We start from the raw sequence: 18,000 nt of genomic DNA on the forward strand, positions 1-18,000 counted from the left end.
TGGCATTACAGTATAAAATAAGCCATGATCAAAGAAAAGCTACATTTAAACGTACATTATTCACAATACAAATGAAAAGGAAACTCATGAAGTATAAATCATTCGAAATTTCAGTATGCCAGATCTTACAACTAATTCAAGTGAAGGTTATCAGACAGAATGAACATAAAGTAAAAAGGCCTCAAATGCTGTAGTTAAAATTGTAGTATGTAAGTTCTACATGAAAGAAATGTCCAATCTGCTCAGCTATGTGAAATTTATTCACCAAGAACATTTACTTTGATTAATTGTATTGTATATTGTGTTTCTTGTCATCTCCTGATGTAAAACTTAATTAATAAATTAAACACATTTTCATAATTTGAATTGATTCAATCAAAATTACTTCAAACTTCCTAATTTTTTACTGTTACTTTTAGCTCTGAAGATCTTAAGCAATGCAATGTGGAAACAGTCCAAAGAAGTGAACAGATGGCACTGTGAATTATTGCACTGTTATGTCATGGAATCACTCCTAATCTGTGAACTTGTCCCAAGTGCAAAATGAAAGACAGGAGCAAAAGTAAAAGGAACACTGTTCAATTCAATCTCCAATGGCATCACAAAGAAAGAGACCTCATTACAAAAACTGACACATTCTAAAGTGTCGACTGTTAAACAATGTACTTTAATGTCTTTGCATGTGGAGCTGTTAACTTACTTTCTTATTAAAAACATATTTATTACCCTTGAATAATGTAGTCAGATGTTAATATAACACCACAAGATTCTCTCACAGTTTTGCTTCCAAGTCTTGAAAAATGATCAAGGCATATTTTAAGTTTATTTAAGTTTCCTGAAAGGGGTAGATGCGTACAGAGCTGGCCCAAAACTGGCTGTATACAAACAGTCACACTGAAATCTTAAAGATTAAATATTGTTGGTTAATGCAAAAAAGTATTTTATTGGTATTCATTATGATTATGCTTAAATTGTTAGTAAACCAAGATGCAAATAGATAGATAGATAGATAGATAGATAGATAGATAGATAGATAGATAGATAGATAGATAGATAGATAGATAGATAGATAGATAGATAGATAGATTATGAGAAACCCAGGGAGGATTAAGCATTGCACTACAGGTCAGTATCTGCCACCCTGGGCCTGACAGTACACTTGTATTTAAATTTTCAAAGAAGCAGACCTTCTGCTCACTGAGCAGGGGTGTAGCGAGCTTGTCGAAGGCCCCTGTACAGGGCCCTGAGGTGGGCCCTTCCTCTCTAGCATAACTGTTAGTAATTTATTCGCAACTAGATCCTAGGGGCCGGCTGGGTAGTGGTGTCCGCGACACTATCAGATCATACCCCGGAGACAAACAAACTGGCTCTCTAAATGGAATTTGTAATAACTTTTTTAATCACTTTATTATAGCAGCTGTAAGTTAGCAAAAATAAATTGTGGAAATGGAATGCGGGAGGTGTGGGTAGTAGTAGTTGTACATAAATATATGTAAGAAGTGGGCCCGCTTGCTTTTCCAAGACAACTTTGTGAACGAAGATGATTAAAATGCAACATGAGCTAGAAAGTAGAAATTGTTCTGTGCTGTAAAATGAAGCAATTTCAGTTTGTAAGAACTTAAAACAACAGCACCGGCTGACAGGGTACTACTACACAATTGACCTGTTTTACACAAGTTCTGAGAAAATGGAGATCATAAAGTGAGGTGTCAATGGTTCCAAGAAATTTGCTTTGTTGGTAGGAAATTGCTTTGTCACATATATTGCTTGGTTTTTTTTGTTAGTTTCTCCATTTTGAAAGGTTTCAGCAGATCTCACCTGATCTGAAGCCATGATATCACTTCTTCCAGACTCAATTTAGTTCAATTTAGTCCAATTTAGATCCACTGCTACTGACCAACATAGCGTCGTATGGTGAGAGTATAAAAATTACCAAATTGTTCAAATATTCGACGTTTGCTGATTAATGAGGACCATAACTTAACAACAGAATTGCAATGATTTACCATTTACGAGTTAGAATTTCGAAAACTGTTGACATCAAATCAAAGTAAGAAAGTAACAATTATTTACAATAATAATGTATATTTACACTATTCATGTGACGTCCTTTAAAAATTCTTCCATTCACGTCTGCTATGGCATACCAAAGGTCGCCAAATCTGGCAAAGTACACTTCTCTGTTGTACCTCCAATTACGCTCTGAGCCTTCGAACTACCGAAGTTTAAATTCGTGTAAACTGTAGGCCTGCTGAATATGTAATACCATCATGGATTGGATTGGACTTGCCTGGTGATGGTGCAAACATGTCACTGAAACAGTGAATTAATAATGCAATGAACTGTGCAAGTGATTTAAGTTATTCGTTTTTTTTAAATCTATATGGCCCAGAGTGGACCCTCCAAGCTCATTGGCCCTTGTGCTTTGCACAATCTGCACAATCCATTGCTACGCCACAGTCACTGAGTAATATTGTAAGGTAAATTAATTTGTTGTACTTTAACAACATCCCTCTTATAGTACTATGTTTAATTCTGATCACCACACCACAGAAAAGTAAATAGAGTGAAACATCAACAGTAACATTAAGATAAAAAAAAAATCAGATGTGTCCACAAGAAGATTGTATCCATATTTACAACATAAGTGCAATATGTGGTATGAATTTAACAAAATACTGTATATGCAAGGTGCAATACCACTGAAATTTATTTTTCACATTTTAGTCTTCTTTAAAGACAAATCTATTTTTGTATTTTAATTTTTTAGTAACCACAAACATAAAATATTTGGGCTTCATTATGTATTTTAATTCCTTTACTCATAGAAATTAGAAGAGAAGGAGCAGTAACCACACTTTCTGTCAGACAGCTACAATCATCCTTGAACCAGCACCCCTAACATATTGTAATGAATTAGGAGGAGGAAATGAAATGAGGAGGTAGCAAGAGATGGAAGGATGGAAGTAGCCTCTTACTCCCATTGTTGGTGATTGGCCTTGAAAAGGACTGTTTGAACATTAGAACATCAGAACATTAGAACACTCTAGACGAGAACAGGCCATTCAGCCCAATGAAGCTCGCCAGTACTATCCACTTATTTCTTCCAAGAAAACATCAAGTCGAGTTTTGAAAGACCCTAACGTCTTACTGTCTTCCACACTACTTGGTAGCTTATTCCAAGTTTCTATCGTTCTTTGTGTAAAGAAAAACTTCCTAATGTTTGTGCGAAATTTACCCTTAACAAGTTTCCAACTGTGTCCCCGTGTTCTTGATGAACTCATTTTAAAATAACAGTCTCGATCCACTGCACTAATTCCCTTCATAATTTTAAACACTTCAATCATGTCACCTCTTAATCTTCTTTTGCTTAAACTGTAAAGGCTCAGCTCTTTTAATCTTTCCTCATAATTCAACCCCTGTAGCTCTGGAATCAGCCTAGTCCCTCTTCTCTGGACCTTTTCTAGCGCTGCTATGTCCTTTTTGTAGCCTGGAGACCAAAACTGCACACAGTACTCAAGATGAGGCCTCACCAGTGCATTATAAAGGTTGAGCATAACCTCCTTGGACTTGTACTCCACACATCGTGCTATATATCCTAACATTCTGTTAGCCTTCTTAATGGCTTCTGAACACTGTCGGGAAGTCGATAGCTTAGAGTCCACTATGACTCCTAAATCCTTCTCATAAGGTGTACTCTCGATTTTACGACAGCCCATTGTGTATTCAAACCTAATATTTTTACTTCCAATGTGTAATACTTTACATTTACTGACATTAAATTTCATCTGCCACAAATCTGCCCAAGCCTGTATGCTATCCAAATCCTTCTGTAATGATATAACGGATTCCAAATTATCTGCTAATCCACCTATCTTGGTATCATCTGCAAACTTAACCAGCTTGTTACTTATATTCCTATCTAAATCATTTATATATATTAAAAATAGCAGCGGCCCTAGCACTGACCCCTGTGGAACACCACTCTTAACATCAGCCAGTTCTGAAGAGGTTCCTCGCACCATCACCCTCTGCTTCCTGTGTCTGAGCCAATTCTGCACCCATCTACAAACATCACCCTGAACTCCCACCTCTTTTAATTTGATGCCCAACCTCTCATCAAATTAAAAGAGGTGGGAGTTCAGGGTGATGTTTGTAGATGGGTGCAGTTTGTCTTCTTTGACTCTGATTACGCCATTGCCACTCAAGGTATTCAGTGGTGACACATGCACCCAGCTGCTTTGTCCCTTTTTACATTTGTACAAACTGCCCGGCTCCATCTCACTTCACTCACCCAGGGTCAGAGGAAACCTTTATGCCACTCTGTACCCAGGTCTGTGATGCAAACCAAAGTCAGGGTCCATATCTGAGGCTTGTCGGCTGCTGATGGGCTTTAGGAGTTGTGATCAAACTGCTTTCTAAGTTCTTTTGTCTATTCCATCCCCACCTGCTGATAATGGGCTGCTTTATATTTGGCTTTTCCAGGTATTCCTGACCTCTCAGATATGTCTTGGCCACCTGAGAAGCATGTCCCAACCCTGAGGTCACTTCACTTGTGACAATACGAGTCCCCTACAGACTCCCTCTTCCCACATGGGAATCTGCTGAACCAACACTGGTTGGTTATGACCAAGATGAGCTGACAAATGAGGACAATTCTCTGATGATGCCAGAGGATTGTGGAAAAAGTGCTCAAGTGCTTTTATTAAAAAACAGTCAAAACAAAAGTAAAATGAACAAGTGTCAATTGTGCAGTGTTCTAAAAAAAAGTACATATATAAATCAATAAAAATCCAATGAAAGTGGGGATTAAAAAAAAATCAATAAATAAATCCGTTAAAAATCCGAGGTTAAAATGCAGACTAACTCCTCCTGATCTCAGCTCACCTCCTTCTCATTCTCCCTGGCTCACCCATTGTTCACATAGCCGGCAGAAACTCAGCAGCCACGAACTCCTTTTGGCCGACCTCCATCTTGGCTGCCTCCAGGCATCACGGCCAGACCGTCTGAGGTCGGTTCTCCTCCCTTCTTCCTTTGCGCTCTCGTGGTTGCACCTCGGAATCCTAGGGAGGGCACCTGCCTTGCTAGCCACACTCCACCCGAATGTTCAGTGGGGTGAACTAGCCCCTAGAGCGCCACAGCTAACGCTCCTTCACGGGGCCCCAGCTCATACTACTTCCTCCTTCAAGGTGGCCAGATCAATCTCCAAGACTGCCTTTAACGTGTTTTAACCTGTTTCTGTCTTTTTCCTTTTCTTTGATCGCCTCCTTTCCTTGTGCCGACCTGTATATATACACCCACGTCTCCGTGGGTGCAGCACCTTAATCATCACGCCGCAGGAAGCCAATAAAGCAATTTAGAATGATCGCACCCGCACATGCAGGTGCGATTCGCCCCAACTACCTCATTAACTCCCCGCGGTCGTGCAATTGCGCCCATGGAGAGTGACACGGCTTTATGGATTTAAAACTGGCCCTTTTTTTTGAAACTGCGGACCTGCTATACCACAACACTACCACCTTCTTTTAAGCTCTAATACCAAGGGTAGAATGAACTTCATCCACCAGGATATTCCAGGGGAGCAAGGTGATGTGGTTTGCCCTGCCAGAAGCAAGTCATCATGAGAATGATCATGGTGTCTGCCAGTATCAGTGCTGAACCAGTTCTCAAACTCTCGGTTGTCTGTTCTTTTCCCAACCACTGCCACCAGTGCAACATCCTGAGGTGCAACAAAAGAAAAACAGACACAAAGACACAACCAGTTCAGCTGTTGTGGCTGCTGCATTTAAAATTTTTGAATTTTAAAGCTCAAAATTTGAGCTTTAGATAGAATATCTTTTTTTCCATCCTTTCTGACTTGCATATGCCCAGCGATTACATTAAATAAAATATCTGATTGATTGATTGATTGATTGATCGATTCATTCATTCATTCATTCATTCATTCATTCATTCATTCATTCATTCATCCAATGATATTGTCTGTAATTACCTCTTGTTCAGCATGCCACGTCTCAAGGGCACATAACATCCTTGTTGTTTAACAAAGTAATCTTCCTTTTTTCTTTTATACAGCACTCTATTTACTGGTGACATTTTGCAAACACAACATAATGATTTTTATTCATGTATGAGGAGCATTGCTGACAGTCTGATAAAGCACTTGGGCTGCTTACAGCAAATCTGCTGCTGCTGGCCTTTATTAGAGAAAATGTCAAACAGGGACTTACACAAGTGCCTTTATATGTCTTTTTAAAATGCAGAAACAGATTTTGTTTCTTTCTAGTTTTTTTTTACAAAGAAGCTGTTGTGAATGCCCGATTGCATGTTTTACTTGACTACACAAATTGGCATGTTCAGGATATGTAGCTCTTTAGAGAAAAACACGCATTGATAAATTGTCTCATATATTTTGCATTTAAAATCCACCATGAAGCAGTAGCATATCAGAGCTAGTGTGTGGCACAGACAGAACAGAAAGCTATCCTACTTTATGGCATAAATCTGTGGTACACAAAAGGTGAATTAGTGGTGGTACAAAAAAATTAAAAGGCTGCCTGTGTTACATGTCATTGTGGAAAGACATGTTTTATTTTTTATAGTGAGTGGGGAGCCACTTCAACAACCACTAATGTGTAGCGTCCACCTGGATGATGCAATGGTGGTCATTTTTGCACCAGTACATCATCACACATTAGCTGTTAGGTGGTGAAGGGGTGAGAGAGATAGCCAGTCAGAGACAGGGGATGATTAGGGCACCAGAATGACTAGGCCATGGAGAGTAAGTTAGCCAGGACATCGGGATATGCCCTGTTCTTTTCAAAGGATGCCCAAGGACCTTTTATGACCACAGAGAGTCAGGACCTCCATTTTTACAGTACCATGTTTCTATTGGTGCGCTGGGGCATTGGTATCCACATTCAGACAGCAGGACAAGTGTCCCCTGCTGGCCTCACCAACACCTCTTCCAGCTGTAACCCAAGCTATTCCTAGATGGTCTCCCATCTAGGTACTATCCAGGCCCAAATATACTTAGCTTCAGGTGGACAGCACTATAGAGAACACTAAAGATAGCATCACATTATAGGAATCTTTGTCATGGGGTATGTCAGATTCTAGCAGCCCAAGTCACATTTATCGAACTAGCACTGATCTCCCAGCACAGTGTTGTTCACCCTTTTTCTGACAGCCAATAGCATGTTTCCTGAAGGAGCTGGCGATGTACGAAGGGTTAACAGCTGCAGCAAGTTCAGCAGCAATCTCTGTCTTTTATTTATTTATTTTTCCATTGTTTTTGAACATAAATCATGAGACATCATACACATGAGCTTCTCTTCTATTTGTGAGGTTCAAAACATTTGTATTTCTCGTCGTTACATTCTTTGCATTGTACTTCTAACTGAAAGCTCATTGGTTCTCAACTCTATCATATGAAGAGCCCACCCTTCTGATCAAAGAGAAAATGCTGCAGACATGTTGGTTTCAGTTATTGTGTATGTCAATTAGATGATTGACAGGAGTGTGCCAAATGCCTCTGACTGGCTAAGATTATGTTAATAAAGGCTACAACTGAAAGTCACTGGAAAAGTTGCCTAATGTGTCATACCCCTAACTGGAGATCCACCACTGTTTCATCAAATGTTTAAGCAGTTTCTACAATACAGAAATCCATTCAACCACAGCCAATCCCAGTAGCAATTGGTACATCCCTGAAAGAGGCACCAGACTAATGCAGAGTACACTCACATACACAGACAAATTTAATCATACTGGGATAAGTCAGAGTTACCAATTAGTGTAATCTCAAAATACAATAATATTACTTTTTCTAGTAAATAACCATTGGGACATAGATTTACAGAACGGAGGAGTTTTTATTTTCCATTTCTGCACTGTCACCAAGTCACTGGTTTGTGCCAAGTGATTCACATTAATGCAATTTGTGCTTCATTGAATTTATATGCTGATGGCAGTGCAGTGGTCTATGCAGTACTCAGGTGACATCAGCCTTCTATAAGGAGTGCAATATTAAAAATAAATTGTGGTCTTTGCTGATCCAGATTAAAGAAGAGCTGTGTTCAGAGCTTATAAATGAAATCAGTTGTTTTGAGTATGTGTTTTTTTTTCTTTATATTCACATTTTCTTCCCTTTACTAGAAACCTGAGCAAATCAATTATTTTATGGTGTTGAAACAAAATGAGAAAGAAATCCCCTGATAACTAATACTGAAGAACACCAAGCTGATTTAAAACTGCTCTGGCTTGCACAACCTATGTAAGGCGTATAAGCCTTGTATTAAAATGCAGCAACATTTTTGGAGTTCAGACATTAACTAATTAGTTATTTAATACCTCATTCAAATAATGATAGAAAAGATTGTTTTCAGAGTTTGTTTTTTGAAGGTTCACTTTACATTTGATAGGCATGTCCAAATATGACATTTATGTCACTCATTGGCTGTTTTGAGGGCACTGAAGTCATTGGGAATAGTACAAACAAGCATTTGTAACATCCCTTATGATTTAGAAATTGTGCAGTTAAGCCAATGATTAGGACTGCATTTTTGTAGCAGTAAACTATGAATCTCTTTATATGTGGCTAGCTTGCTTTTACCATCAATTGTTTATAATAATTAAGATTATTTGTACAACAGGGTGGAAAGAGTAAAACTGCATCTAGTGAACATTTATGGATAAAGACTTAGAAATACTGCTGTTCTTCAGAAGCTAGAAAATAATTTGAATGGATGTTATTAAATTAATCTGAATCTGCTGCTAAAAAACATCCTGGAATATCAGTCAAACTATATAATCCTAGGGCCATTGTCAGGAGTGTAATCAATGTGCCTCTATTAAGACTACACAATTGATTAGGAATAAGAGGAGGCGCAGCGAAAAATAAAAATAAAATCTTGTTTGTTTTCTCCATGGAGAGTGTGTCATCAGCCTGGAAGAAGAGTCTAGACCTGTTTCAACCCAGCAGCACACCTTTCAAATGATTCCCCTCTGTCTGCTGACCTGGGAGAAAGAGAGAAATGAACCCTGTCCTCAAGGTGAAAGAGAGCCATTATCCATAAGAGAGGAGACTGCAGCAGTGGTTGCTGGCAATGCATTAGGGCTTTATCCTCTGAAGAACATCAATGGGAAAATAGGTGGCACCACATATGGCGTTGTCAAGAATTTATTATTTATTACTTTCTTCCTTATTTACATTTTCCACACATAATTTATTCCTCAAATGGTGAGTTAATAAACTACAAGACATTCATCTGATTAGTTTTTGCTGAATGGCCAGATAGTCTGTTATATGTTCTGTTAGCATGATTTCAAAAATGTTTTAGCCAAGTTCATGGACCTCTCTATTCCTGCGTAATTAAAAACTGTAGAAATGTATTCTTATGTACATAACTGTGATAGAGTTAAACACCACTTCACTAAAAGTCTGAATTAAATGAGTAGATTCCAGGAAATTGAAGGCTAGATGTTGTATAGTAACTGACGATATTGTTAAGGCTCTTAGCACTTAGAATCAACTGTGGGATGATGGTCAGTGCTCCCATACTTAGTGTTCCAAAGTAAGGCCATTAGAGATCCAGCCTCACAGCTCCAAAAGGTTGGGTTTACATTCTAGCACATTTAACATCTACATGGAGTTGGCACATCCTCTTCACATCTACATTGGTTTTTCATTGAGGTGTTCAGCTAGTCTTTCTATATCCCAAAGACATGTAGGTGAGTCTGAAATGCCAAGTGTGGGTTAGGGTGTTCTGTGACAGACTAACTTCTTGTCCAGAGTTTGTTTCTGTATTGACACATTTGATGCTTGCAACCCTGAAATTGGTAAAAAGTTTCATAAATAAATGGATTAATTAAACTGTTGCCAAGAGTATGTTCCTTCAGATGGTCTGACATGGGTTAATGTTCATGTCATAAAAGGAGAAAGCAGAGGAGTCACATGTCTGCATACTTCCTCCACACCTCTAGATGAAGATCACTAATTCTGGTGTGACCTTGACCACCTTTTTTCCCTTCATCAATACTTACAGGATCTCCAGTTCGAATGACTAGCAGCATAGCATGTCTTGTTTATGAATGTTTTTCTTTCCTATTTTGGTGTTCAGCCACCAATTCCTGCTACTGTCACCTCATTAATTAGGGTCTTTCCTTTTAGACCCCAGCCCTGTTCATGTCGCTGGTGCCATTTTTTTTATCAAACTGTGCTATCAAATGCGGACTAGCAACCTTATCCCTGGGTTTGCTCACTGTTCCTCATGATTTTCAGCCCAAACACTGCATTATTAAAATGTTATTTCCTCCGGTTGATTGAAGTCCTTATTTATCTCTTATGTACCAATCATCTTTCTACATTTCATTTGTCATTTTAGTAATAACAAGCAGTAAATGTTTTATTTTCTCATAAATTTTACAGGGGGTAGAATGGTGGCTCTGAGGCTAAGAATCTGCACTGGTATCTGGAAGGCTGCCAGTTCAAATTCCCATTACTGCCAATATTGCATTGCATCTTTGTGGACCTGGAGAAAGCATATGACAGGGTACCTGGAGAGGAGCTGTGGGATTGTATGAGAAAGTCAGGAGTGACAGAGAAGTATGTAAGAGTTGTACAGGATATGTACGAGGGAAGTGTGACCGTGGTAAGAACTGCAGTAGGAGTGATGGATGCATTCAACGTGGAGATGGGATTGCATCAGGGATCAGCTCTGAGCCCTTTCTTATTTGCAATGGTGATGGACAGATTGACAGATTAGACAGGAGTCCCCGTGGACTATGATGTTTACTGATGACATTGATCAGTAGCGACCGTAGGGAGCAGGTCGAGGAGACCCTGGAGATTTGGAGGTTTGCTCTGGAGAGAAGAAGGATGAAGGTCAGTAGGAACTAGACAGAATACATGTGTATAAAAGAGAGGGAGGTCAGAGGAATGGTGAGGATGCAGGGAATAGAGTTGGTGAAGGTGGATGAGTTTAAATACTTGGGATCAACAGCACAGAGTAATGGGGATTGTGGAAGAGAGGTGAAAAAGAGAATGCAGGCAGGGTGGAATGGGTGGAGAAGAGTGTCAGGAGTGATTTGTGACAGACGGGTATCAGCAAGAGTGAAAGGGAAGGTCTACAGGACAGTGGTGAGACCAGCTATGTTATATGGGCTGGAGACGGTGGCACTGACCAGAAAGCAGGAGATAGAGCTGGAGGTGGCAGAGTTAAAGATGTTAACATTTGTACTGGGTGTGACGAGGATGGATAGGATTAGGAATGAGTACATTAGAGGGTCAGCTCAAGTTGGACGATTGGAAGACAAAGTCAGAGAGGTGAGATTATATAATACAATACAATACAATTTATTTTTGTATAGCCCAAAATCACACTAGAAGTGCCGCAATGGGCTTTAACAGGCCCTGCCTCTTGACAGCCCCCCAGCCTTGACTCTCTAAGAAGACATGGAAAAACTCCCAAAAAAACCTTGTAGGGAAAAATGGAAGAAACCTTGGGAAAGGCAGTTCAAAGAGAGACCCCTTTCCAGGTAGGTTGGGCGTGCAGTAGGTGTCAAAAGAAGGGGGTCAATACAATACAATACAATATAATACACAGAATAGAACAAATCCTCGATACAGTATAAAAATAAAAATTTTAAAAGTACGGAGCAGAATTTGACAGTAGATGATATCACATAATAAGATTTGGATATATTTAGAGTCCTGGAGACCTCATCCATCAAGCGGCCTCCCCCATTTGACCATTCCACAGCTGAAACAGTGCTGGGCCAGCCAATCCGATGAAAGGACCCCTCTTTCCCACGATTCCTGCGATCCTCCATCAGGGATGACTTTACCTTATGCATTGAGATTGCGTTGGTTTGGACATGTGCAGGGGAGAAATGCTGAGTATATTGGGAGAAGGATATTAAACACAGAGCTACCAGGAAAGAGGAAAAGAGGAAGACCTAAGAGAAGGTTTATGGATGTGGTGGGAGAGGACATGCAGATGATGGGTGTGACAGAGCAAGATGCAGAGGACAGAAAGATGGAAGAAGATCATCCGCTGTGGCAACTCCTAACGGGAACAACTGAAAGAAGAAGTAGAAGTGTATGTTTGAAATACAGTGTGGAAACGTATTTGGCACATGCGTTGAACACTTTAGCCGTTCAGTTAGGGAAAAAAAGATTTAAGAGCAGGTTAACAGCATAATTCAGCTGGCTCAACATTTATTTTTTATCTAGAGGATTTTCTTCTGGAGTCATTCAAGTCAAGTAAAAGAGAATCAAGGAACTGGCACAAGACAGGAACTAATTCTGAATAGAGTGGCAATCCTGATTCTTGATTTTAGCCTTCTGGGGTTCATTTTTGCACATTCCTGTACTAATTTTTTTTTTTGTTAGGTGTAAGAAATTCAATATTGGCTTTGGCATTTTTGTTATGACTACTTTTGACCTTTGATTTTTTTTAATTAATTTTGCTTTGATGGTCAATTGTTTGTCTCTTCAAGTGTTTTTAACACAGGCTGTTCCTTTGATTTGGCCTCTGTGGGCTCCAATTGAACCATATTCCATCTCCTGGTAAAATTTGAACTCGTTTTAACTCTGTGGACTCCATTCTCTTCAAGGTTTTCACACACATTTGGTCAATTTAGACTCAATGATCAACCTAATGTCCAAGTCAAATACTTTTTTCCTTTATTTACTGCATATTCATATTATTTGACTCAGGCATTTTCTTGCTGTAATTTACCTACTGCCATATCTCTAACTGCATGTCTCCAGTCCATATTACGTTATTGTCACATTGCACAACTTATAGTCAGAAGGAATATCACTCTTGATGAATTCAGTTTAACATTTCCACAATTTCTGTAGCTCACCCCTTTTTCTGAGAACTAATAACATGCTCCCTGACAGAACCAGTGCTGTACAAATGTTTCCAGGTAGAGCAATCATGGCTCTTTATTTCATCAGACAGATGACTATCTCTTTTGTTTGTGTGGTCTACAACATCCGTGTTTCTTATTCCTCATAGTTGAATTCTATGCTTGTACTTCTGGATGAAGGATTATTGGTTGTCTGCTATCACATACGCACAAGCCTGCCCCTACGGGTTAAGATAAAATCAAATCTGGATAACTCTCAGACTATTTGGACTGAATCGCTGGGTATCTCAGACTTAATGAGTGGTGCTCAGCATAGCATGTCACGGCAGCTCACTAGCTAAAATTACTGTATGTAAATGAAGATTGCACTAAAAATTACAGCAAAAATTGTGTAACATAACAAGGCCTTTAAGTGACAGAGTTGCAAAGAATTCACGTAAGTATTTTTCTTGTTTTGAGGATATTTGGTTTGATGGCACTTGTTTTTTTTCCTTACAAACTCAGAGAGACCAGCCTGCTCTCTTCATTTTATATTGCTTTCCTCTTCACCGAATCTGAAATGTGAAATTTGTTAAATTGTTTCCATGCACAAAACTCCACACATTGCAATAAGTACTGTATATATAAATAGGAAATATGAAGTCCATCCATCTATGCCACTTTTTTAATTAAATGGTCATGGACGTCTGTCTTAGTAGGATTGCAAGGCAAGAACACACAGGGTGCCAGTCACTCACATCAGGCCAGTTCAGATTTAATGTGCGCATCTTTGGGAAGTAGAAGAACACTGGGGAACTTGTAGAAAACTCTTTTAACATGGAGAGAATGCACAAAATCTCCAAACACAGCGACTTTTTTTGGATTCACACCTGTTTCCCTACAGCCATAAAATAACTAATGTACCACTATCAACTGTTAATTAGTGCTACCTAAAAAAAGTCGTCTGCTAGAATTTAGGCTGGGCTGCAACATGGAAGCTAGTGGAATTCTACACCACAAGGAAGCATGGAAATAATTTCACAGATATTAATATAGTTGATACTCCAAGATTCTCTATTTCCTTACAAAGATCTCCAAAAATAAGACTGTCAGAAACATTTCTCACTTCCAAAAATATGTTGATTCTGTGCCAAGAAAGTCAAGGTCAAAGGTCACTTCTGAAAATGTATTACATGCACGCTTGGCTGGTTCAGCTTTCACTTCTCCATGATATAAAGAGGTAGGCTGAATGTTCATTTGAACAGTTGAAACTGAGGACACAACCCCGAAAGAGAACCCTGGGTTAAAATAAATAGATTTTGTGACATCAGAAGGTTTTGCTGTTGAATGAATTTTAAAAACAATGTTCACTACACAATTCAGAGTGCACTGGTTTACTGCATCATTAATCTAAATGTTTTGAGACTGCAAAAATAAATGATTTAAAATAATAATAATGATGATGACAATCATGAAACTACACCAGGAGAATCAGCTCAAATCCAACATCTCATCATGTCTGTGTGGATCTCACGTGATCTCTCTAAGTCTTTGTTTTTTTCTCTCCTACATCCCAAAGACATGCATGTTAGATTATTATCAGCTCTAGATCATGCCAGTGTGGGGTATTGCAAGTGTGTACTCCTATGCACTTATACCTCATCTGCGATTGTAACCAATAGTGTTGGAATAAGCCTCCTTTGATTTCACAAATTTTAATTGTGGCGGTACAATAAAGAGATGGATAAAAATGTCATGGATTTTTCAGCACCTTGAAATAGAATAACACTTTGCTATTTTTACTGAACCCTGATACGGATTTACAGATGTAATATTTTGGTCATTACCAGAAATCTGAGCCTAAGACATCCAAACTCAGAACATAAGCAACTCATTTATCAAAAGACATCAATGTATCCGTGTTACGACCCAGGTTGGATCCACGCTTCCTTGTTCGATCCTGGAGTCTCTTAATCCCAAAACCGTCGACAGTCATATATCTAGATGAGTCGAGCAACTGAGGATGCACACTTACAGCAAGGGGTAGATGCAAAGGTGTCAGTGCTTTAATTAATAATTAATCAAAACCAAATCCCATCAGTGTAGTGATCCAAGTCTTCAATAAATTAATAACCGATAATAATTCATATGACAGTGGAGGCGAAAGTAAACCAATAAATCTATATATACAGTGGTGTGAAAAACTATTTGCCCCCTTCCTGATTTCTTATTCTTTTGCATGTTTGTCACACAAAATGTTTCTGATCATCAAACACATTTAACCATTAGTCAAATATAACACAAGTAAACACAGAATGCAGTTTGCAAATGGTGGTTTTTATTATTTAGGGAGAAAAAAAAATCCAAACCTACATGGCCCTGTGTGAAAAAGTAATTGCCCCCTGAACCTAATAACTGGTTGGGCCACCCTTAGCAGCAATAACTGCAATCAAGCGTTTGCGATAACTTGTAATGAGTCTTTTACAGCGCTCTGGAGGAATTTTGGCCCACTCATCTTTGCAAAATTGTTGTAATTCAGCTTTATTTGAGGGTTTTCTAGCATGAACCGCCTTTTTAAGGTCATGCCATAGCATCTCAATTGGATTCAGGTCAGGACTTTGACTAGGCCACTCCAAAGTCTTCATTTTGTTTTTCTTCAGCCATTCAGAGGTGGATTTGCTGGTGTGTTTTGGGTCATTGTCCTGTTGCAGCACCCAAGATCGCTTCAGCTTGAGTTGACGAACAGATGGCCGGACATTCTCCTTCAGGATTTTTTGGTAGACAGTAGAATTCATGGTTCCATCTATCACAGCAAGCCTTCCAGGTCCTGAAGCAGCAAAATAACCCCAGACCATCACACTACCACCACCATATTTTACTGTTGGTATGATGTTCTTTTTCTGAAATGCTGTGTTCCTTTTACGCCAGATGTAATGGGACATTTGCCTTCCAAAAAGTTCAACTTTTGACTCATCAGTCCACAAGGTATTTTCCCAAAAGTCTTGGCAATCATTGAGATGTTTCTTAGCAAAATTGAGACGAGCCCTAATGTTCTTTTTGCTTAACAGTGGTTTGCGTCTTGGAAATCTGCCATGCAGGCCGTTTTTGCCCAGTCTCTTTCTTATGGTGGAGTCGTGAACACTGACCTTAATTGAGGCAAGTGAGGCCTGCAGTTCTTTAGACGTTGTCCTGGGGTCTTTTGTGACCTCTCGGATGAGTCGTCTCTGCGCTCTTGGGGTAATTTTGGTCGGCCGGCCACTCCTGGGAAGGTTCACCACTGTTCCATGTTTTTGCCATTTGTGGATAATGGCTCTCACTGTGGTTCGCTGGAGTCCCAAAGCTTTAGAAATGGCTTTATAACCTTTACCAGACTGATAGATCTCAATTACTTCTGTTCTCATTTGTTCCTGAATTTCTTTGGATCTTGGCATGATGTCTAGCTTTTGAGGTGCTTTTGGTCTACTTCTCTGTGTCAGGCAGCTCCTACTTAAGTGATTTCTTGATTGAAACAGGTGTGGCAGTAATCAGGCCTGGGGGTGGCTACGGAAATTTAACTCAGGTGTGATACACCACAGTTAGGTTATTTTTTAACAAGGGGGCAATTACTTTTTCACACAGGGCCATGTAGGTTTGGATTTTTTTTCTCCCTAAATAATAAAAACCATCATTTAAAAACTGCATTTTGTGTTTACTTGTGTTATATTTGACTAATGGTTAAATGTGTTTGATGATCAGAAACATTTTGTGTGACAAACATGCAAAAGAATAAGAAATCAGGAAGGGGGCAAATAGTTTTTCACACCACTGTATAAAAGTCAATGTGTGTATGTATGCATGTTCCAGCATCACTTCCAAAGTGATTCTCATGAAAATTGGTATACGTGTTTCTCATTGGTCGACTAAAAATACTATAGGGTGAAATCAAACCTAACCCACCCCCTTCTGGATAGGGTGGGGGGTGATCGTCTTATATGCATGTTATCATCAAGTTGACACTCAGAACGACCACCAGAGGGAGAACTGGAGGTGACTGACAGCACTCTTTATGTTTGAGCCCCACTGCAACCCTGTTGCTTTTGAAATTAGAGTTGGTCGGTTCCGAGCGTCAACTGGATGATAACATACACACAAGACTGTAAGACAAACACATTTAGTGAGTCTTCATTGTTTGTTAATTTATTTTTATTTTTAAAGTTGTGGGTTTTTTTTTTATTACTAGCCAACCCGCGGCGTAGCATACGCCGCATAATTATGTATTGATGGGTGAACACTTCCTGAACAACACAGTTGTCAGTACTTGTAGATTAAGGTGTAGCGGGGCTTCGTTGTTGACGCTTAATATAGCTTGCGTACTGTGAGGTTCCGGAGTCACAGTTGAGAAACACTTTTTTAATGTCTTTTAAGCACGGGGGAAAAAATGAACATGTGAAACATCCGTAATGTAATAAGCCACCAAGAAAAGTAACATTGCAACAATGCTATCTACAACCCGATCGCTGTAAACAGAAGTGAAAACAAAATCGAGCCCGGTGCATTCTTTAACTGCCTTGTGGCGCAGTAGTAGTGCTGCTGCTTTGCAGTAAGGAGACTGTGGAAGATTGTGGGTTTGGTTCCCGGTTCCTCCCTGTGTGGATAGCGCTTTGAATACTGAGAACACCGCTATATCAATGTAACGAAGTATTATTATTCTTATGTGTCCAGCGCTCTCTCGAGTGCGTGCGAGTATGTGTGTGTGTGTCGCTCGCACTCTCTCGCTTGCTGCACGTGTTCCTGCAGGCATACGCCGCATAATTATTTATTGATGGCTGAACACTTCCGGAAAGACACAATTGTCTAAAAGGAGGGAAAAAAATGAACATTTGCAAAATCCATAACGCTGCTTTCAGTAAGTACAATGCACACGCGTTTAATTTGTCGGCCACTTTTTGCCAGCCGTCTTTTCTGGTTTGGGCTGCTTTTGCAGTGTTACCGCTTGTGCATATTAAATCTTGAAATCCTTTGAATAACTAATTAACTAACTAACACCCACCCACGCACACAGCTTGTGTAGAAGGTCAGCTGCTGAGAGAGCGTCTGGACTGTTGCAGGGCCTGCATTGGTGAAGCAGGTGAGACGCTAATGAAACAGAGGCACAGGGCTTAT

General features: G+C 39.5%; 1 protein-coding gene across 2 annotated transcripts in view; it reads right to left on the reverse strand.

The window, feature by feature from the left end:
* Positions 1–18,000, reverse strand: part of clcn1b (chloride channel, voltage-sensitive 1b) — a 242,144-nt gene that overhangs the window by 175,807 nt on the left and 48,337 nt on the right. The gene's annotated exons all lie outside the window — the stretch shown is intronic.

This window comes from Erpetoichthys calabaricus, chromosome 9 (genome assembly GCF_900747795.2).
Source record: "Erpetoichthys calabaricus chromosome 9, fErpCal1.3, whole genome shotgun sequence".
NCBI classification, from domain to species: Eukaryota; Metazoa; Chordata; class Cladistia; order Polypteriformes; family Polypteridae; genus Erpetoichthys; species Erpetoichthys calabaricus.